Here is a 23,692-nt window from a genome sequence, read left to right as displayed (position 1 = left end):
TAACAGCTTTAATCAAGATACACAACACTCACGCTTAAAAGCTTAGAGTGACACAACACTTACAACTCAATGAACACCCTAGTCTAATGCAATCATCTAAGTGATAATTGCTTGGCTTACAAGATACACCTATTACAGGACACACACAAAAATACAACAGTGAAGTATGATGGACCAATAAAATCTTCATGCATAAAACCCACGAGTTCTGAAAGAAGGATTGCCATCCTTTTATATTGCAGCACTTGGGCCTTGTACTTGTATTTCCTAAAATTAAGGTTAAGCAAGTTAACCTAATTTCCACATATTAAGGTACTAACAAATAGGCTATTTGTTAGGTTCATTAATTGTAGCTTAGTTGTTAGTTTCCTGGATTTTAGCTCAGCTGTTGGACTCCTGAAGAATAGCTTGAGAAAAATGCTGAAACAGAAAAACTAACCATCCTACACTTTAGCATATGCTTTCAGGAATGAATGTCACAACATTCAGTTTGACGACCAGAACATATACCATATGCTAAGTCTGTTATTTTCCTGAAAACAGACTGTGCTAAATGCTGTACTGTAGCAGACCAATCAGTATATACTTCAATATCAGCTTACAGTAATAAATGTCAAAACATCCAGTTTGACATTTACACAATGGCCTTATGCCAGGTCTGTTATTCCCTTGATAAACAGACTGAGATACATACTGAATTGAAGCAGAAAAACCAACCTGCCTATTATTCAATATATGCTGTCACTGATGAATGTCATAACATCTAGTTTGACATTCAGTAAATCCTATATTAGCTAAACCTGCAGCATACTACTCAAGTATGTTATGACATCAGTTAAGACGTCATAGTACAGTTAGATGTTTTAACATAAAATGCAGCCAATCAAACATCTACATATAGTAAAAATCTCAAAAAGAACTCTTGAGGACAGTACTAGGCCAATATTCAACCAAACTTGGATAACTCTCTAGTGCAATTTCACTAACTCTTATCCTCTTTATTTTATGATTTTTATTTTTACTGCTTTTATTTTCCATTGTTATTTACTCTATTCATAAGAAGTTACTAATATGATTTCAAATGTAATCGAGAAAACTATCAAAGTAATCACGAATTTTAAATACCACAATTCACCTCCCCTCTTTGACTTGAATTGACTTTCAAACAAAGGTCGTTTGTTACTCTACAGGAGTAGGCTATGTGATAACTTATGTTACTTTTGAGGGGTAATATTTTCTCTCAGTTTTCTTTGGGTTTTTATTCTTCTCATGACTCTTTATTTTAGTTGGGCCATCTAGCATATCAAAACTCTTATTTGGGTATGAGTTTTTCAAATTGGTTCATTTTCTAACACATTAAGTCCTATGCACAACATTGTCATTTCAAACATTTTCGGGTCTGAATTTCTTAGTGTCCAACTCCTTATTATTTGTTTTAGAGCCTTTAGTGTTATACCATCTTAATAATCATCAACAAATTTTTCTCCTTGCTCTTAAATAATATCATCAATATTACCATTATTTTATTCATCTTCTATTCCATCTTCTTTCCCTTTATCTCCCCTTTGTTCAACTTCAGGTTCTTCTTTGGGTGTTCTTGTATTCAGCTTGTCAACAAATTTCTTTACAAATTCTTCAAGTCCCCCCTCCTCCTAATCTTTTTCTTCTTCAACATATTCTTCATCTTCCCCGTCTATCATAGTCTTAAATTCTTTCTCTTGATTCTCCTCATCTTGCTTCACCTCTTCTGCCTTTTCCCTTTCTTTAGCATCACTTTCAACATCATCTTCAACTATTAATTCATCATCATCATCTTCTTTAGCATGTTCATTAATGACAGATTATTGGGACTTTCTTCTTTATGTCTTTGTCCTTCTTTATTGGAGAACTTGTTGTCTTCATAGGGCTTTTGGACTACTTCTTTTGAGTAGTGGAAACCACAAAGGACATGCAAAATTCACATATGGTGGGACAATCTTCTTAGCAAAAGTAACCTTCTTCTTTTTTTCCCTTCTTTCTGAACCTTACTCTTTTCCAGGCTTCATTTTGACTTCTTTTTTTCTGAGGGATTCTCCTCATGGTTTAGTTTTTCAGCTTCAACATTGAGGTTTCCCAAAATGTAATCTAGGAATGATGGGGGTATGGGGTTATGTTGGAGTAAACAATAATAGTCAATTTGTTTGGTGTGAGTAGGGAAATAGAAAAATGGTCTAGAGGGGAGGTGAATAGACCCATGTTAAAATATCAACCGCTTTTTCAAAAGGTAACGTAGATTTTTTAAAAGATGCGCGTGGACGGTTTTAAGCGAAAATATGAAAATTATACTTTTCGAAACTTGATCACTTTAACACTAAATTGACTCAAAAACACCACAGACGAATATATGATCATACACAAAGGTATTCAATTGATTCGGTTGTATATTTCATAAGGTGTGTTTATACAATGATTCAATATAGTGAATTCTAACCCCAATTGTTTCTCAAATTTTAATCACTAATTCAGCTCGATAAGGTATCCAATTCTAATAGAACCTAAGCTTATGTAATAAATCACTACCAATTAAATAAACGATAAACTACACTAAAATTGAAATACCTAAGCATACAAATCCTACAAAAATCAAATGCAATATATATATATATATATATATATATATATATATATATATATATATATATATAATATATATATATATATATATATATATATATATATATATTGTGCAAGAGTTCATACAATCACCACTATACAATAATGTTGAGAAATATAAAACTTCCTATTTGGGTCTTGGCTTTTATACCACGCGTAAGACCCTAATCATGATATTGCACAAGTGCATTGCCTCAAGGATCATAGCATGTTTGGCTCCTTAACCCTAAGGGTGAGACTTGTTTGAGTGTTTTGGGACCACCAAGTATGCTTGTATTGTATATTATTGCTTTTCTTATTTTGATTACTAACCAAAAGCATAAAAATATGTCACTAACTCTTTTTGTTTTGAAGCTCAAGTTATCATGTGCTCCAATGCTCCTATGAGGCTCCTAAGCCCATTGAAATGGCTAGATGAAGATGAGGAAAAGCATGACAATGGTCCACAAAGTTCCTAATCATCATATATGTCTCCCAAGTGTCTTAATTTTCCAATTAGATTAAGATAACCCAAGGGGCTTGATGATTGTTTCCCAAGAAAACCCTAATTTAACTATGCTTTGATTGTGCCTTGCCCATGAAGCAATCTCAACCCCTGATCAAATTTAATTAAGGGAAGTTATTTAATTCATCATTTTATGAATATGTGAGCCTATTTGAGGCCCCTAAATCATTTATTCATCAAGATTGGAAGTTTGGCCTTGAAGAAGTTGACCAATCAAGTCATCTGACTAAACTGAGGTCCATTGAGATACAACTTTTGATGTGTTTGTCAAATGAAATGATCCCAAGAGAAAAAATGTTCTTAAGAACCATATGAACAACTTTCATGTTCATAAAAAATCCATTTGAAACTTGGAAGCTCATCATTCATTACAAAACATTATAGGTCATTTTGACTGAAACCCTAATTTTGGGTCAACTTACGAAGGACATAACTTCCTTAATTTTTATTATTTTGAGGTGAGACCAAATGAATTGGAAATATTAAGATGTCTATTTCAAATGTTATATTGGACAAAATTTCATAATCCTAAAATAAATACATGTGATAATACAAAACATTATAGGTCATATTGGACCTAATTCATTGAATTTGAAAAGTACCCAACTTCAAATGACCATAACTTTGTCATAGAAAATCCAAATGATGCAAACTTTGAGTCTAAATAAATAATCTCGAAAAGATATACAACTTTTATGTTGGAGATTTTTCCATTTTAAGCTTCCATCATGAAAACAGAGGGGTTTGATTAGGCTTGCTTTTGGTGAAAAATTTCAAATGTGACTTAAACATGTTTTGCACTTGGATTTTCCAGGCCAGTTTTCATTAATTTCCAAATGCCAAATGAATTTTTGACCAACATAACTTTTGTTCCTTATTCCAAGGGCTTTCCAACCATTACTCACAATGCTCTTTTAGACTTACCATTTGGGAGTTTCGAAGACCTTTCCATTTATGTGCATTTTGGCATTTCATGTTATAATTTTGTATGCAAGCTAATTCCCTCCAAAGTGCACGTCCAAATGATCTTCAGGTGGTATCAGCAAGATGTTCCATTCATCATTGGGCCTGCTACATGCTTGGATAGGCCCATGCAAGCAAATTTCAAATGGCCATGCACATGAACAAAGCATGGGATTCAGCTACCTTTAGCTATAAATAGAGCTTCCCTCTTATTCATTCATCAACCTTTTGGAGATCTGAATTGTTGCAGCATTGAAATCATAGCCATACCAAAGGAATATTTCAAAAATTTTTCTCACTTTCGAGTTTGAAATTCAGCATCATTAGCTGATCTTCAAAGCTTAATTCCTTAGCCTTTCACTTCCACTGCATCCCTAGAGCAAAGAGGCACCAAGATCTTGAAGGATTCGTGGCCTGAAGTGCTTCAATTCAGAGGTATACATTCAAACTTTTTGGATCTAGAACTCTCATTTCAATGTAGTATCCTTGTGTTTGTGTGGTTTTCTGAAGTCCTCACACTTGAGGCAAGCTTGTGATGCTTTCAATTTCCCATTTCATGAACTTTCAGTTTGAATACCATGATCTTCTCCTTCATTTTTATCTCAATATAGGAAGAGTGGGGAAGATCCATGGATACAATGGTGATCTCCATCACACGAGCTTCATTTCCATGTCCTTATTTTCTATTTTCATTAAAAAAAAAAATCTCTACAACTGGTGGCCGGAAGTGGTTGTCTCACCGGAGAAGATGGTGGTTTCCACCACCATCACCACGTGTGCACCTTCACAGCCCTTGGATTTGGTTCTCATGTTTTAATCGTGTGCATCCATTGTGTTTACTTTATTTAATCCATGTTGCTACGCGTTTGACTTGGATACAATGTGTTCTCCATGATCTGAGCCATTAATCCTTGCCACGTCAATTAATGAGCTCCATCCTATGGCGCAAATTTTTTCCATTTATTTTATTTTCTTTTATTTTTAGTTAATTCATTTGATTTTCAAAAACTCATAAAAAATTCATTTGAAGTCATAAAAATATGAGACCAATTCCAAAAAATTTCTTGAAAAATCTAGTTTCATATTTTGATTTTTAATTATTTTTGTGACTTCATTTGATATTTTTCATGGATTATTTGATTTTTAATAGTTTTAATTCATTTTAAAATACTTTCTGACTTTTGAAAAATCTAAAAATATTTTTATAGCATCTATGGATCATGATAAGTCAATGAAAAATAGTCTCATCAATTTCTTATTTGATTTGAGATTATTTGATATTTTAATCCATATTGTGCTATTTTTAATTGTTTTTAAATACTTTCGGATTTCAAAAATTTGTGAGAAAATTAGTCAAAGCTTGTTTGACTATGTTGAACCTATGAGAATTTAATTGGACTCTTTGAAGTTGATTTGAATTGAATTTGAGGTTTGACCTTATTTGTTTATTTTTTATTTGCATTTAATTTTAATTCAAAAAAATACCAAAAAAAATATTGTTGACTTGTTGACTTGTTATCTTCATTTCTTTTCTGTTTGGTATTGGTTGATGTTGATTTGATTCACATTTGATCAATTGGATTTGGTGGTGGTCTTATTTTTTCCTCCCTTTCTTTCCATCAATGGCCAATGAGTTAAGTTCTTATGGTTGGTCTCGACAAATGAGAGGTTTAACCTTCGTTGATCCAAACCAAACTCAACTTGATCCATGATCAAGTGTGTTGTTTTGTGTCCAAGATAGGTTGCTTCTTGGTCAAGCAAATAACCTAAAGACAATACAAGGCCCTTCCCCTTTTGTTTTGGCATGGCAAGTTTATGGAGCTTGGCTTACTAGTCATGATCTCTAACTTGTGTTCTTTGCCTATATTTTTATTGACCGGCCTCATATAGGTGTGACTACTACATTAGTCCACTTATGATTGCTTAACATAGCGCTACATTGTCTTATGACAAGCTAACATAACCTTACTAACTACTAACTTTAATTTGAGCTTTTAATTTCTTGTCATTTACTTTTAATGTCATTTATTTATTGCTCATTATTCATATTGATTTTCATCTTTGCTCACTTGAGCATATATTTTATGTTTATGTCATTTTTCTTTTGCTCATTTGAGCCCATTATTGTATATAAATATATTGCTATTTTGTGTTGTTTGTGTTTGTTTTGATGTGAACCAAATGCAAAAGGAGAAAGGACTTAGAATTAAGATTTACCTATGCTTAAAGGAGTTCAAGAGCAACTAGGCCTCATGCCTTTAGAATGCAAAACTTGTTGAAGAGCAACTAGGCCTCATGCCTTTAGAATGCTAAAACTCAAAGTTGATCTTAAAGGACTTCTCCATCAAACTTATTCTTTGTTCATTCCCCTTATTGTGTTGTGAGCTTTTTGATGTTTGTTTTTTGTGTGATAGGGATCCCACCTTGAGATTGTAAAAAGAGGACCATTGTCATGAGTAGCCAAATTAAGAGACAAGCCAAATGGAGATCCTAAGAGCTTGAATTCAAATTGTTTGATTGCTTGTTTGTATGCTAAGTCCAAAGGAAAAGAGCATCTTGAGTCATCTCTATGATTTCAAGAAAAGGAACTCCAAGGGTTTATCTTTCCCCTCTTATCTTTGTATGCCTTAGGACTAGCCCTTCTCTTCTTCTCTCCATTCTAACCAAGCCAAAATCATTTTCAAAACTTTGACTTTGTTTTAAATTAGAAACCTAGGCCTTAGGCCTTTGACTTTTCAAACTCTTTTCATAAATACTCATTGTGAATAAATCTTAATCCAACTTTGACTTCATTTTGTAAATAAATTAACTTGTAAATATAACTCATTTCAAGTTATTTTGTGGTTCCAATGGCCACCTTGTTAAAACCTTTTCAAAAACATTAGTCATAGGTTTGAGTTATCATAGTGGTTGATGTAAATCTCACCTCATCCTTAGTGGTTGGATTATAAGTCTTCCATGCTTATTATAGGGTTAATCCCTCACTAGCATGTTGAAGCCTTCCTCACATGGTGGATTGTTGGTTTAGGTTGAGTTTTCTCCCTTTGATAACAAAAGACCTTAAGGCTTTGGTCAAATCAATTCACCAATCTTTGAGATTTTTTTTACCCCGAACTACGAGGTTTTGATCCTCCTTTGTGATGGTACGTAGGCAATGAGTTCATCCATTAAAACAACAAAATTTGTAAATATAATCTATTCTCTTCTCATCTCTCTAATCTTTTGTACAAATCTTTTCACAAATACCAACCTACAACACATATTTGAAAAAAGGGCTCCCTTAGAGTACTAAGGATGTTTTGGGTGCGTAAAACCTTCCCATTTCATAACCAACCCCCTTACCTAGATCTCTGACATTTTTATTAGTTTTTGATTTGAAAAACTTCTTACTTGGCTTTTGTTCTCTTTTTAGCCTTTCATTTGGATAAATAAAAGTGCGGTGGCGACTCGAATTGTATGTTGACTTTTGGTTTAGTCAATAAACCTAAAAGTAACGAAAACCCCGCTACACCACGTAATACCAAACTCTTATGTGTAATCTTTACTCGATTAACATTTCTTGAATTTTTCAAAATCACCAATCTGTTCCAAGCCTTCGTGTGTAACAATCAACCCCTTGATCCTATCGATTCCTTTATTAATGAATTGCCCAAAGAACTTTGTCTTGTCTGTAGCCTTCCACACAATCACTACCAAGACAATCTGTGTTGGAACAAAAATGGTTTGCCCCATATCCCTTTGGTTTTGATGATAACACATTATTTAAAGAAATACTGGACATACTAATATGTGTTATAGTGTGCAGGACCATAGGCTAACATTTCATATAGAATTCAAGTATTGGTTTTGAATACGAACATCTAAAGAGAAGCTTATATACCAAAATATGATGGATCAGAAGCTGAAGACTAGACTTTGAAGAAGTCAACTTCTGAAGAGGTCAACGTCTGAAGGTCAGAGTCTGAAAGAGTCAGCCTCTGAAGATCAGACTTTGAAGAAGTATTCTACTATTGATCAGAACCTGAGCTAGTTAAAGCGCTAGGACCAAGGTGATTCTGACAGGTCATTATTCATATCTAAACATACTTTGTCATGTGAATACCTAAAACTCTATTTTTTTCATAGAGTCTGCTGGGATGCAAATTTTCAGACATGGAAAGACAAAGAAGGAATACGAAGAAGTACAGTTTTAGACAACCCAACTTGAAAGAGCTAAGGAATTTGACATCCTATGTATTAGATCCCTTGGGTTTCAAGGCTCGTTTTGGGAAGCTTCTGTCTATTCTGACTACTCAAGTGGACGAAGGATTGATGAGTGTATTGGTGCAGTTTTATGATCCCTTGTACCGTTGCTTCACATTTCCGGATTTTCAGCTTTTGCCCACGCTTGAGGAGTATGCCTACCTTGTGGGTATACCTATTCTAGACCAGTTGCCGTTCAGTGGCTTAGAGAGTATTCCTACTTCTCAAGAGATAGATGACATGTTGCATATAGATGAATCTCTGGTTGGTGCTCATATGACTACCAAAGGTGGAATTCAAGGTCTCCCTTCTGAGTTCCTCATTGCTCAAGCTACTATGTACGGGAAGGCCATGAGTGAGGATGTCTTTGAGGCCATATTCATACTTCTCATTTATGGGCTAGTGTTATTCCCCAACATCGACAAGTTCGTGGATGTGAATGCTATTAGGATTTTCTCTACTCTTAATCCTGTTCCGACTCTGTTGGGTGACACTTACTTTTCTTTGCATATGAGGAATGCAAAGGGTGGTGGTACCATTGTGTGCTATTTGCCTCTGTTGTACAAGTGGTTTATTTCGCACTTGCCACAGACGGTCGCCTTCAAGGAGAATAAAGGATGTCTACGGTGGTCTACGAGACTTATGTCTCTCACCAATGATGATATCTTTTGGTATAACCGTGTGTATGATGGTGTGCAGATTATCGACTCTTGTGGTGAATTCTCCAATGTGCCTCTTCTTGGTACATGTGGTGGGATTAACTACAACCCTATTTTGGCACGTCGTCAGCTTGAGTTCCCCCTAAAGGATAAACCCAATAACATTATGTTAGAGGGCGTGTTCTTTCATGAGGGTAAAGATCCCCAAGATTTGAAGGGCAGGATGGTCCGCGCTTGGCGCAAGATCCATAGGAAAGGAAGGAAGGAGCTGGGTCCGAAGAATTGTATCGCTTTGGAGCCTTATACTTCTTGGGTTAGGAGGAGAGCTTCCGAGTATCTGATGCCTTACGAGTATCCGAGACCTACACCTTTAATGTGGTTGGGCCTTCAACCCTCCCTGACCAAGGAGTAGAGGAGTTGAGAGACGAAGACCGCTCACGTGCTTGGACCCGTGAACGAGAGGAGTTGCTTCAGCAGATCAAGGAGAAGGATGCTTTGATAGAGTTCCTTGAGCATCAAGTTATTGATGATCCTGATGATGCATGGACTTCTCTACTTCCTCAGTCTTTCAAGTTTTGGAAAAGGAAGTACGATCGACTTGCCAAAGAGAAGGCAGATATGGAGGCAGCCTACGAGAGGGAGGTGAAGAGGCTTCGTGCATCTTATCTTCTTGTGTCCAGAGCTTTAAATGATTGTTTCTAGGGATTCATAGGATGTTCATTTTCCTTCTCTCTGGTATTGTATTTGGATTACTAAGACTATACTTCTTTGGTGTAAAAATATTTCCAGATATTATTGATGAGATATTTCCATATGTGATAAATGTTTAATATTTGCAATATTTGAAAATAGAACTCTAAAAGTTCCTCTGATAAATAAAAACAAATCATATGCACAAGCATTGCATGCATCATGTGCATAAGCATGTTTTGCTCCAGGCTTCTTGTTCTATGGCCTAACTCTGTGTTCTTCATTTATTTTGAAGACAAACTGACTCACCGGTACTACACCAGAGCCAACATTTCAAGACTGATGGATCATTTGGAACAAGAGAACCACAAGCTGAAGGAGGAAGTGGCCAGATTGACTGCCCTGATGGAGTCATTCATGGCTGCCCAGAGCCAGTCTTCTCCGACACATTCAACTCCTCCCCAGAGGACAGTAATCTCTGAGATTGTCTCTTCAACTGTGCCTGCGGCCAGCGTACACTTTGCTCCAACGGCCATGCCAGTCGGATTCCCATGGGGGATGCCTCCTAATTTCATGCCTGAGGGTCCTGCACCCACTTTTGCTTCTCTGCCGGCATCTAGCCCAGTCCTTGCTGTTCCTCCTCCTGTCGTGCATACTATGCCCAGAGTAGACAACACCATCTATCATTCTGAGCCGTCTGAGGGCCCAAATGTCTATGAGAAGATGGATGCTATGAACGATCAATTTCTTGAGCTCCGCAAGGAATTGAAAACTCTTCGAGGAAAGGATCTTTTTGGCAAGTCTGCTGCTGAACTTTGCCTAGTTCCGAATGTGAAGATCCCTGTGAAATTCAAGGTCCCTGACTTTGAAAAATACAAGGGAAATACTTGCCCTCTCAGCCACCTAGTCATGTATGCCAGGAAAATGTCGACTCAGACCGACAACGACCAATTGCTCATCCACTACTTTCAGGACAACTTGTTCGGTGCTGCCCTACGTTGGTATATGGGCTTGGACAGTGCGAACATCCGATCCTTCAACGACCTTGGCGAGGCCTTTGTTAAGCAGTACAAATATAATGTGGATATGGCTCCCGATAGGGATCAATTGAGGGCCATGTCCCAAAAGGACAAGGAAACATTCAAAGAGTACGCCCAGAGGTGGCGAGAGGTGGCAGCACAGATCGTGCCCCCGCTAGAAGAGAAAGAGATGACCAAGATCTTTTTGAAGACCTTGAATTCTTTTTATTATGAGCGGATGATTGCCAGTGCTCCTTCTGACTTCACCGAGATGGTGAACATGGGGATGCGACTAGAAGAAGGGGTCAGGGAAGGGCGCCTGACCAGAGAAAAAAGCTCTTCTGCCAAACGTTATGGGGCATTTGCGAAGAAGAAATACGGCGAGGCACATGCTGTGACCTCCCATATGAAACCAAGAAGACCCTCTGTGAGAAGGAAGGCCGCACGTCCCGCCGGTAACCAGCACCAGGTGGCTCATATAGCACCTGTCTTCAGAGATAATCAGCAATATCAGCAACACAACAATAATTAGCAACAACCACATCCTCAATATCACCAACAACAGCACCGTCCGCAACAGCAGACCTACCAGCCTCGAAACAATAATCAAACCAGCACTAGTTACGAGAGGAAAAGGGTCACCTTTGATCCTATTCCGATGATGTATGCAGAATTATATCCCTCTTTGATAGGGAGGAAATTGATTACGCCACGAGACCCACCGGCTATACCTACTAACCCTCAGTGGTGGTATAAGCCCGAATTACATTGTGTTTATCATTCCGGTGCTCCCGGCCACGATGTGGAAAATTGCTACCCTTTGAAGACCAAGGTTGAAGACCTTGTGAGATGTGGTATTCTGTGTTTCGAGGATGTAGGTCCTAACGTGAAGAAGAACCCATTGCCCGAGCATGGGAAGTTTGTCAACATGGTCCAGGGCTGCCCTGGCAAGTAAAAAGTCAAAAACGTCAGTCATATTTGACAATCTCTGGTCGAGATGCATCGTTTGCCGTGTGATTATAGTCATTACGAGCACGACCATGATAGGTGCCGAGTTTGTTCTGTTAATCAAAGAGGTTGTCGCCAAGTGCGTAAAGATGTTCAAGAAATGCTGGATGAGGGGGTCATTGAGATCCTTCAAAACATAAATGTTGACGAAGATGCTGATGAAGTCAACGTAATTTCTCTAGTATTCTGAATCCCCGAGCCTGTTATCATCAAGTATGATGGTAGCAAGCAGAAGGTTTCTCCTGCTTTGACCATTAAGCCAGCCGGCCCTGTACCATATTCTTCTGAGAAGGCGGTTCCTTATCGCTACAATGTTGTAGCATTGGAGAATGGGAAAGAGGTGCCCCTGCCCTCTTCATCTGTTGTTAATATTGCCGACGTCAGCGGCTTGACCCGCAACGATCATGTTTTCTCGGCTCCGCCAAAGCCGCAAGCTGATGCTCGAAGGAATGATAATGTTGATTATGCTGAACGCCCGATTGGGAACGCTGTGAACGCTCCGAATCCGGCACTTGTTGCTAAACCTACCTCTATGTTGAGAACTCTTGTCTTTGTTGGCCCGAGTGGCAATGCGAAAGAGGACTGTGATGAGATGCTGAGGCTCATCAAAAGAAGTGAGTACAATGTTGTAGATCAGCTTCTACAAATGCCATCCAAAATCTTTGTATTATCCTTGCTGATGAATTCAGAACCATACCGAGAAGCTCTGCAAAAGGTGTTGGATGTGGCGTATGTGGATCATGACGTCACAATTGAACAATTCGACAGTATTGTTGCAAACATTACCGCTTGTAACAATTTAAGTTTTTGTGATGCTGATCTCCCCGAGGAGGGAAGAGACCACAACCTGGCATTACACATCTATATGAGCTGCAAAGATGACACCATGTCCAATGTGCTGGTGGACACTGGGTCATCATTGAATGTATTGCCAAAGTCCACTCTTGCAAAGTTATCATATCAGGGATGTATTGCCAAAGTCCACTCTTGCAAAGTCATCATTGAATGTATTGCCAAAGTCCACTGGGTCATCATTGAATGTATTGCCAAAGTCCAGATTACCTTCCAGGTTATGGACATTCACCCATCGTATAGTTGTCTCCTAGGCAGACCATGGATTCACGAGGCAGGCGCCGTGACATCTACCCTACACCAGAAACTGAAGTTTGTGAAAAATAAGAAGCTGGTGGTGGTAGGGGGAGAAAAGGCTCTCCTGGTTAGCCATTTCTCTTCCTTCTCTTATATAGATGTTGAGGATGAAGTTGGAACGCTGTTCTAAGCTTTATCTATTGATGAGCCTATTAAGAAGGGAACTTCTTCATTTGCTTCCTATAAAGATGCAAAATTGGCCATTGAGCATGGTGCAATTGTTGGATTGGGACAAATGATTAAGCTGGAAGACAACAAATCCCGGGCTGGCATAGGCTATTCTTCTGGTGTCTTCAACAAGCAAGGGTTGTTCAAGAGTGGTGGATTCATCCGCATCGGTCAAGATGAAGAGGCTGCTGTCATTCTGGAAGAGGATGAAGAGGATTCTGGCAGTTTCATCATCCCTGGAGGGATCTACAATAATTGGGTCGCTGTTGATGTTCCAACAGTTATCCATAAGTCAAAGTAATGTTCATTGTGTTTGAAAACCCTTCTCCCATGCCAAAAGGAGAAGTGATGAAATTGTTGGCGCATAAATACAATGATATTTTCATTCAATAAATTCATGTTAAATGTTTGTTTTTTATAATTATTTTCCCTTTTCACTTTTGCATAGCATTGGTGATCACATAAAACCCTAAAAAAATAGAATACAATCAATCTTTTCATCTACATAATGATTTGCCTTGTTTGAATTCTAAAATCTTTTATATCCAAAATCATTATGCAGGTCGATCAAACCCATTGAACATAATGATCCAACACCATCTCCCAACTTTGAATCCCCTATATTTAAGGCGGAAGAGGATGATGTTGAAGAAATTCCTGACGAGATTACCCGTCTACTTGAGCATGAAGAGAAGATCATTCAGCCGTATCTTGAGAATCTGGAAATAGTCAACTTGGGGTCTGAAGATTGTGTGCGAGAAGTGAAGATTGGGGCACTCCTAGAAGAGTCTGTTAAGAAGGGGTTGATTGAGTTGCTACGAGAATACGTCGACGTCTTTGCCTGGTCATATGAAGACATGCCTGGTCTAGATACTGATATTGTGCAACATTTCCTGCCTTTGAAGCCTGAGTGCGTGCCTATGAAGCAAAAGCTCAGAAGAACTCATCCGGACATGGCAGTAAAGATCAAAGAGGAATTTTAGAAGCAAATTGATGCGGGGTTTCTGGTGACTTCTACAAATCCTCAATGGGTGGCCAATATTGTGCCAGTGCCTAAGAAAGATGGAAAAGTCCGAATGTGTATGGACTATAGAGACTTGAATAAAGCTAGTCCGAAAGATGATTTCCCCTAGCACATATTGATATGTTGGTAGATAATACAGCTAAATTCAATGTCTTCTCATTTATGGACGGATTTTCCGGATATAATCAGATCAAAATGGCACCTGAGAATATGGAAAAGATAACATTCATCACACCTTGGGGAACATTCTGTTATCGAGTGATGCCCTTCGGTTTGAAGAACGCCGGAGCCACGTATCAACGAGCTATGACTACCTTGTTTCATGATATGATGCACTTGTTGAAAAGTCAAGAACGAAAGTGGAACATGTAAAGCACTTGTTGAAGCTTTTTCAGCGTTTGAGGAAGTATAAGCTTCGTCTGAATCCTAACAAGTGTACATTTGGAGTCCGTTCTGGAAAGTTATTGGGCTTTATTGTCAGCGAAAGAGGTATTGAGGTTGATCATGCAAAGGTCAAAGCAATACAAGAGATGCCTGCGCCCAAAACTGAGAAGCAAGTCTGAGGTTTTCTTGGCCGCTTAAATTATATTTCCATATTTATATCCCACATGACTGCCACATGTATGCCAACATTCAAGCTCCTCCAGAAAGATCAGTCTCATGATTGGACCGAGGATTTCCAAAAGGCCTTTGATAGTATTAAAGAGTATTTTTCTGAGCCTCCGATTCTGTCCCCGCCTGTGGAAGGGAGACTGTTGATTATGTATCCGACAGTTCTTGAAGACTCGATGAGTTGTGTTCTTGGTCAGCAAGACGAATCAGGAAAGAAAGAGTATGCTATTTACTACCTGAGTAAGAAGTTCACCGATTGTGAGTCTCGATAATCAATGCTTGAGAAGACATGTTGTGCTTTGGCTTGGGCTGCTAAGCGCTTACGCCAGTATATGTTGAATCATACAACTTGGTTGATATCCAAAATGGATCCAATTAAGTATATCTTTGAGAAGCCTGCTTTAACTAGGAGGATTTCCCGTTGGCAGATGTTGTTATCTGAGTATGATATTGAGTATCGAGCTCAGAAGGCTATTAAATGTAGTATTTTGGCTGACCACTTGGCACATCAACCAATCGAGGATTATCAGTCAGTTCAGTATGACTTCCCAGATGAGGAGATTCTGTATTTGAAAATGAAAGATTGTGATGAGCCTACACTTGATGAAGGGCCAGAGCCTGGTTCCAGATGGAGCATGGTGTTTGATGGCGTTGTAAATCAATATGGAAATGGTATTGGGGCAGTGATTATTACTCCTCAGGGCACACATTTTCCTTTTACAGCAAGGCTAACTTTCAAATGCACGAATAATATGGCTGAGTATGAGGCCTATATTATGGGATTGGAAGAATTTATTGATCTTAGGATCAAGCATCTCGATGTTTATGGTGATTCGGCCCTCGTTGTTAACCAGATTAAGGGTGAATGTGAAACGAATCAGCCTGGCCTCATTCCATATAGAGATTATGCGAGGAGGATTTCAACTTTCTTTATTGAGGTTGACTTCCATCATATTCCTCGAGATGAGAATCGGATGGCAGATGCTCTTGCTACACTTGCTTCGATGATTGTGGTTAGACTTTGGAATGAAGTTCCCAATATCACTGTGATGCGCTTGGACAGACCAGCTCATGTATTTGTAGTAGAAGAAGTGAAAGATGATAAGCCATGGTATTATGAAATCAAGTGCTTTCTTCAGAGCCAGATTTACCCGCCTGGGGCATCTGTGAAAGATAGGAAGACTTTGAGGAGATTGCCAGGTAGTTTCTACCTCAATGGCGATGTGCTTTATAAGAGGAATTTTGACATGGTTCTGCTCAGATGCGTGGATAGACACGAAGAAGACCTGTTAATGACTGACGTCCATGAGGGTTCATTTGGTACTCATTCCAATGGACATGCCATGGCTAGAAAGATCTGGAGAGTAGGCTACTATTCGCTGACAATGGAGTGTGATTGTTGCAAATATGTGAAGAAATGCCACAAGTGTCAGATTTATGCGGATAAGATTCATATTCCCCCGACACTTCTGAATGTGATTTCATCACCATGGCCTTTCTCTATGTGGGGAATTGAAATGATTGGCATGATAGAGCCGAAAGCGTCCAACGGTCACAGATTTATTCTCGTAGCAATTGATTACTTCACCAAGTGGGTTGAAGCAGCATCATATGCAAACATGACTAGGCAGGTGGTCGTGAAGTTTATCAAGAATCAACTTATATGCCAATATGGTGTGCCAGATAAGATCATTACTAATAATGGATCTAACTTGAACAACAAGATGATGAAAGAGTTATGTAGCGAGTTCAAGACCGCACATCATAATTCTTCTCCTTACAGACCCAAGATGAATGGGGCTGTTGAAGCTGCTAATAAGAATATCAAGAAAATTATCCAGAAGATGGTTGTTACGTACAAAGATTGGCATGAGATACTGCCATTTACTTTGCATGGATATCTGATGCGTGCTTTTCGCAAGTATACGAACGCGTCAGAGTAATATAAAAGATTATCGAATCCACAGAGACCAAGTGTCAATCTATCGTTATCTGTTGTTATGGTGTTTATCAAAGGCAATCGAAATAAGTGTTTTTGTAATGTGCAATGAAAAGTAAAGTGTTGAAATAGATTTATAATTGATAAAGACAGAGTCGAATGTAATTCACGTAATCAATGGATAATCCAAGTACTTGCTAATAGAGCTACTTATGGGCAATGTTTCCTACTTTGAAAAGAACTAATTTAACAGGAATTGTCGCTTTCGCGTATTCAGAACCGAGTTGTACTCCCTAATCAAACCCTCTTATTGTCACTTATAAAAAGGCGCGCATTGCGTTAGAGTAGTAAACCTATTTTTAAGAAATATAATATCTTGACTAAGTTGAAAAGTATTATAACCTGGATTTCTTAACCAAAAGAGGTTCTTACGAACCAGACTCTAAACTTATAAACGCGTCCGAAAATAGTTTTAAAACCTCTTTTCTTCTTAATGTTGAAATCTCCTAATGAACTAAACAAAGCGCTTTCGCTGTTTTTGAAATAGTTAAAAACAATTAAGTTTAAAAAGACGTTGGACGGCTTTCGATCTTACCCAACGGAATTGAAGTGCGGGAAAACTTAAGTTGAAAGTTAAAATAACCCTTAAGTGTTTCTACGAGCAATTGTACGGATTATCGGTTTATTTACGATCCTTACATTCTAACCTTATAAATTTAGTTAGACATGGTAAAGTAAAAGTGCATTAAAATAAATAAAAGTAGTGCGAGTGCGGAAAGTAAATAATTTAAAGCGAGTGCGAGGAAATAAATAAAAGTAAAGCGAGTGCGAGGAAATAAATAAAAGTAAAGCGAGTGCGGGAAATAAATAAAGTAAAGGCGAGTGCAGGAAATAAATAAAGTAAAGGCGAGTGCGGGAAATAAATAAAAGTAAAGCGAGTGCGGGAAATAAATAAAGTAAAGGCGAGTGCGGGAAATAAATAAAGTAAAGGCGAGTAATAAAAACCTGCTCCAATCGGAGGGCTGAGTAAATTGCAATGCGGAAAAGAAAATGGCGGCAGGATTAACTTCCTTCCAAAGTGCTCCAAACTCGATTACAGACTCTATCACAGACTTGATTACACGATTGTGGTAACACTCCAGTGCGAAGCGATTACCACTTTAAAATACTGAATATATGACTAAGTGAAACAAAGTTGCTTCTGAGTTTGCCTCTGCTCTAAGTTTGGATGATTGTAAAAGTGAATTCGCGTTTCTATTTATAGGCAAGTAAAAAGATGGAAATGACTTGGATGCCCTTCACTTGAAAATAGGAGGGAACCGTTTTTCCTCTTGTGGCGCCCGCCACAAGCACAATATGGGGCGCCTTAGTGGAAGTAGTGGGAAAACGTGGGAGTTGATGGAAGTTGAATTTGACACGTCATGGCTTGGTCTGTGGCGCCCGCCATTGGGTAGGCCATAAGCACAAAATGCTGAATTTTAGGGTTTTTAGCCCTTTTTCGCTCCTTTTCTCGATCGGGGCTCCGATTAAAGTAAAAACCTGAAAACAAAGAAAAACATAACAATAGCACAACAAAATGATAATAAAACAGCTAGAATGCATGTGAAATCGGAGTCGAAAATACGTAAATTTTAGTGTGATCAAACTCTCCCACACTTAAACCTTTGCTTGTCCTCAAGCAAAACATTAAAAAGCTCATAAAAGAAAAACTGGTGTAAACGAGTGCTTCAGGTAAAAATTCTAAGTTCAAGTTGGGATGCAGTGATAGGTACTAACTGAGTGAACTAAGGGTATCATGATGACACTAATCCGCAAATACGTACATAAACTCCATTCCTATATTAACCAACCCATATTATCCCACAATACCTAGGCCTGCCTCTTCATCTCTTTTTGTGTCCTTTTCATTCAGGCGCAATCACATTAAGCCCGTTATCCGTACATGCTTCATAGTAGAGTGGCCTGTTAGTGATTATGATCTGAGCATGGGTTTTCTGGCACATAAATATGTGTAAACCCTTTTATTGGACCCAACTGTAGTTGTGGGGGATCGGATCGTGATCCGCCCTACCGAGTTCAGTGCCAGATACCTCTGAACCAACCAACAGTGGGTACTGCTTTTCTTTTTCTTTTTCTTTTTCTTTTTGTAGCAATTTTTTACAATCCTTTGGTTTAAATGACTTTGTGAGGGTCACCTATACCGGAGTTGCCTTTTTGCTTTATTTTTATTTTTTATTTCTTTGGATCATTCACTTATTTGCATCGGTCCCCTACGTAGAGTATGCGTAGGCCGGAGCTAACTGCTGAGATAAACTACTAAGGACTTATACGGAAATGATGATTAAGGCCATGGTATATGGGGTTTCGGGAATGATTCCTATATTTACGAAACTTATGGTGCTAAAATAGATACTGATGTTTCGCAAAGTTCTCCCAAGTGACCGCATCCTTACTCAAAACATGTCCTTAAAACCTGAAAACTTTCGAAATAACACTATTTTCTTTTGCAAAAAATTTTGGTGGGGCTAAAGGTATGGGGAGGTAGGATTGTACTAAGGATCTACTATATTTGGTGACTCGTCAGACTCATGCATTATACTAAGAAGCAAAATAGACAACTAAAAGGAAATAACAATAAATAAACTATCTAAAAACAGTAAAGAAAAAACGATAAAGGAAAAATGAGAAAAGCAAAATAAAGAAAAGACGATAGAGTCTCCTCCCACACTTAAATCGAACATCGTCCTCAATGTTTCGAAATAAGATAAGGAAGAGTTACCTGGCAACCTATTGCAGACCACTAGTGCCCTCGCCATCCTGAGGTGGACGACGTGATCGGGTACGACGACGGTCTCTCTGATTCATCCTCGCCTGCAGGGCATCCTGAGCGGTCCTCACCTCTCGAAGGTTACCTATAATGGAACCTTGAGTGGCTTCAATTAGTGCCATGTGTCTCTGGTGGTATTGTTGCTGACGGGCTTGTGTATCTGTGATCACTTGCAGGGACTGTAGAACAGTGTCGTAGGACCTGTCTGTCCTTCGCTGCGATTCTTGCATGAAGTTCATATTATCCGTCATTTGTTGCTGGAGGGTAGAGAGTAGGTCGTCACGCCTTTGCTCTCTAGCAATGTGGTCACGCCACATCTCCTCTGTAATATAGAAGCCAGGAGTGGTACCTGCAGAAGAAGAAGATGGTGCGGTGTGTGATGGTGAAGGATGATGGGGGGACACATGTGGTACGGGAGATCTCTCTCTCCGATCATATTCATCATCGGTGTCATGTCCCGCCTCATCAGGAATGTTAGGAGGAAGAGGACCCAAAACAGGTGAAGCATCTAAATCGTAGGTCCAATTCCTCTCATCACGTATATCTGTACGTCTAGTGCAGGGTAGAATAATAGATGCGATGGCTACACCATGAACCATAAGTGTATAACCTTCTTCTCTCCTTGAACGACACAATTTCATGTCTTTCAGAAATTTTAAGTTAATTGTGCGAGGAGGTAAGGGGTCTAGGGTAGCCATCTCATTGTTCAGGTTGAGTGCCCGAGCAATAGACGTAATCAATCCACCAAAAGAAATCGGTCCCGCCTTATTCAGAGTTAAAATCATATGGGCGAGCATGAACAGAACCGAATTAATTCTCCTATTTGTGAGGCTTCCTTGCAAATATAGAAGCTCTCTAGCGTTAACCTTATTTGGATTCTCCCGGCCAAAAATAGTGCATGCCAAGAGATATCTAAAAACTCTGATGGTCGGGTTATGGCTAGTTGAGACAAGAACTCCTTCAAAAGAGTTTATGGAAGTGTTTGATAAACGCTCCCAGAAGGAAAATACCTCAACAGACCATTCGGAATCCAAAGGGGCCTCACAAATAGCACATTCCCCATGAGGGATCCCTAACAGGATGGCTAGTTCATCGGTACTGAATTGGTATTCAACAGCAAACATTCTAAATTTGACAGTACCGACTGTGCTAGCAGTGTTAGGGTTGACAATATAGATTAAGGAACTCAGAAATTCAATTGTCAACCGCTCATAGGTTGGTTCTTTGATGGTAAAGAGATTATGCAAACCTAAGTTATCTAATAAATGGAAAATGCTATGATAAATACCTAAAGCGTAGAGACAGTTTTCGTCAACATACCTTGTCGGGAGGATTTCCCGATTTTGCAACCGTTCAATGATTTTTCTTTGTCTCTCCCCTGGTTTCCCTCCTCGAAGAATGAATCCATTGAACTCCATTTAAATGCTCTTGAAAAGTGGATGAAGAAGATGAAGTGGTTGGTGAAAAGGTTGGATTTTTACAAAATCCAACGGATGAAATTGAAAATGGAAAGTGGAATAATGATTTGTGTGGTATGGTGGTTAGGAAAGTATGAGCTTTTTGTGGGTTCAAGGATGTTTTTCCAAGGTGAAAAAATGGGTTTGGGAGGTTGTAAGTTGCAAAAATGGTGAAAAAAAGGGGTCTGCCCCGACCATTTACAGACGCTGTGGCGGGCGCCACAGGTCCTATGGCGGGTGCCACAAGGCAAAATCTGGCTGGGCCAGATTTTGGTCCTTTGGTTTGGGCTTCTCTTGTCTTTTGGCTTTAAGGGGTCTGGATAGCATTTGTCTTGTGATTCTCCTAGTTTATTTGACTTGCATAATTTTATAAAAGTAAAAACGAAAATAAAAAGTGAAACTGAAACAAAAACAAAAACAGAAATTAAATATAAATAAATAAATAACTAAAAAATTAAAAATGCAAATAAAATAAATATAAAACATATATACATAAAAAATAGAAATACTAATGGATAGTAGTAGTTTATATAATATTCCAAATGCGATAATATAAAATGAGTAATGCAAATACGATAAATAGTTAAAAGAGAAATAAAATGAAATGGTGAGATCAGGTATTAGGGGTGTCGTCTGCCTGAGTGGATCCACGGAGCACGGCTATCTCCTGCCTGAGCTCTGCGATCTCCTGATATAGACAATCGACTTCAGTAGCATGGGTGAGATCAGACACTCCCATCTGTAAAGTTAGGTCCGCCACTTCTTGTCTAAGCTCTGCAATCTCTCTACAGCACTCAGCAATCTGGGTGCGTATGTCGGGTGTCTGCAATGAATGATTATTAGAGAAAACAGTGATTCTAGGAGATGGTGGTGTAGGTGTGTATTCAGCAGCGGGTGGTGATCTCGGTGCCTCGACGGTCTCTCCCTGGCCCTCTAGAGCATAACTCCAATTCGCTGGATCATGCACACTGGTCATCATAGGGTATGGCAATGTGAAGTAATGGATAACCTCACTGTCGACTAGCAATCGGAATTGACATGGGTGGAAAGAGGCTCTCCTCATCAATCCTCTGGTCAAACAGAAATCGATGTCCATGGTAGTGTATCCACAGTAGATCCGAAGATGTGACAGCTTGCGAGACAGACCTAAAGCGACAACAATGCGTGTGATGATTCCACCAACATGGATGACTCCTTCGGTGGATCTAGAGATACCGCTGAGATTATTCAATAAAAAGTTCCCACATACTACTGGGCGAGGCTGGGATGCACAAAATAATAGGAAGATCCCCTCTTCACTCAGTAGTGTCTCTGCATCCTGTCTTCCCAAGAAGGAATGTGCTAATATCATCTAAAAATATTTGAAGGTTGGGTTATGTATGACATAAGATAACTGCGTAGATGGATCCTGGCTTCTGCCACCTGATATATCACTCCAAAACTTCTCCACTTCCTTACCCAGGAAATATCCCATAGGTGTCTCCGGGATAGCATCAGGAGTGGTCTGGAAACCCAACAGGTCGCCGAACTCTTTCTGGCTGAAGGAGTACTCAACTCCAAAAAGTCTGAAAGCAGCATACCCATCTTGTCCAGAATATGGGTCATAGTCGAATGAACTCAGGAATTCTAAAGTCAGGTTCCTATATGTGTTACTCAAGTCATCAGCAAATTCGTCCTAGTGAAGCTGGTGGCTAAGGAATCGGATACTCGGCTCGATACCCAGTGCCTCCATACAGTGCTGATCAGGGTAACGTGTGGGTTGTTGGTGTAAGCCCTAGAGGCCAATACATTTTGGTACTTGTATTGAATAATAAAAGGCATTCTCTTTATTATGGTTGATTAATAAAGTCCCTGGAATAGATAGTCCGTTTAATGTATTAAGTATGACTTAATCATGAGAACACATTAAACATAAGGACATTATTCTTAAAGTATCCGTAGTCGAGCTTTAGTGTGAAGTGGGATAACATTAAAGCATTAAGAATATTATGTTTGTAGACTGATGATCACATCTCATGGATCATGGATAAAGAGTTATCAAGTCTTAAACATAGGTATGAATATTAGGAGTAATATTTATACCGGATTGACCCGCTATGAGAATACTATATAGAAAGTTATGCAAGGTGTCATAAGTTATTCTCATGGTGATAATAGTGTATTCCACTCTTCGACCTGAAACCACTATGGATCCTAGATGTAGAGTCGAGTGCTTTATTGCTGATCCAACGTTGTCCGTAACTGGATAACCATAAAGACAGTTGATGGGTACTCCACAAAGCATGCTGAGGGACATGAGTGACCTAGATGGAATTTGCCCATCCTGCATAACAGGATAAATGTCTATGGGCCCAATATTGAACTGGACAAGGATGACACGGTCTATGCCTTGTGTTCAATATAGACAAAAGGGCAAAAGGGTAATTATACACATAAGTATTATCACAGAAGGAATTGTCAGATCACATGACATTTTCATGTCTTGGGTAGCAGTGATGTGTTGCTAGATACCGCTCACTGTTTATTATGTTAAATGCGTGATTTATTATATTTCCAACGTCACGAAAACCTACAGGGTCACACACAAAGGACGGATTGATGAGAGATATAGTAACTAAGGAATACCGTAAGGTACGGTGCCCTTAAGTGAGTTATAGAGCATCGTAAGGTACGATGTACTTGAGTAGAATACGAAATATGGTAAGGTACCATGAGCTTAAGTGATTTTGGGCATATTATAAGATATGGGCCAAAATACACTTAAGTGGGCTTTTAGCT

Source organism: Lathyrus oleraceus, chromosome 6, assembly GCF_024323335.1.
Source record: "Lathyrus oleraceus cultivar Zhongwan6 chromosome 6, CAAS_Psat_ZW6_1.0, whole genome shotgun sequence".
In the NCBI taxonomy this organism is placed as follows: Eukaryota; Viridiplantae; Streptophyta; class Magnoliopsida; order Fabales; family Fabaceae; genus Lathyrus; species Lathyrus oleraceus.
The sequence above is the reverse complement of the archived record's forward strand: the minus strand, read 5'-3'. Positions refer to the sequence as shown.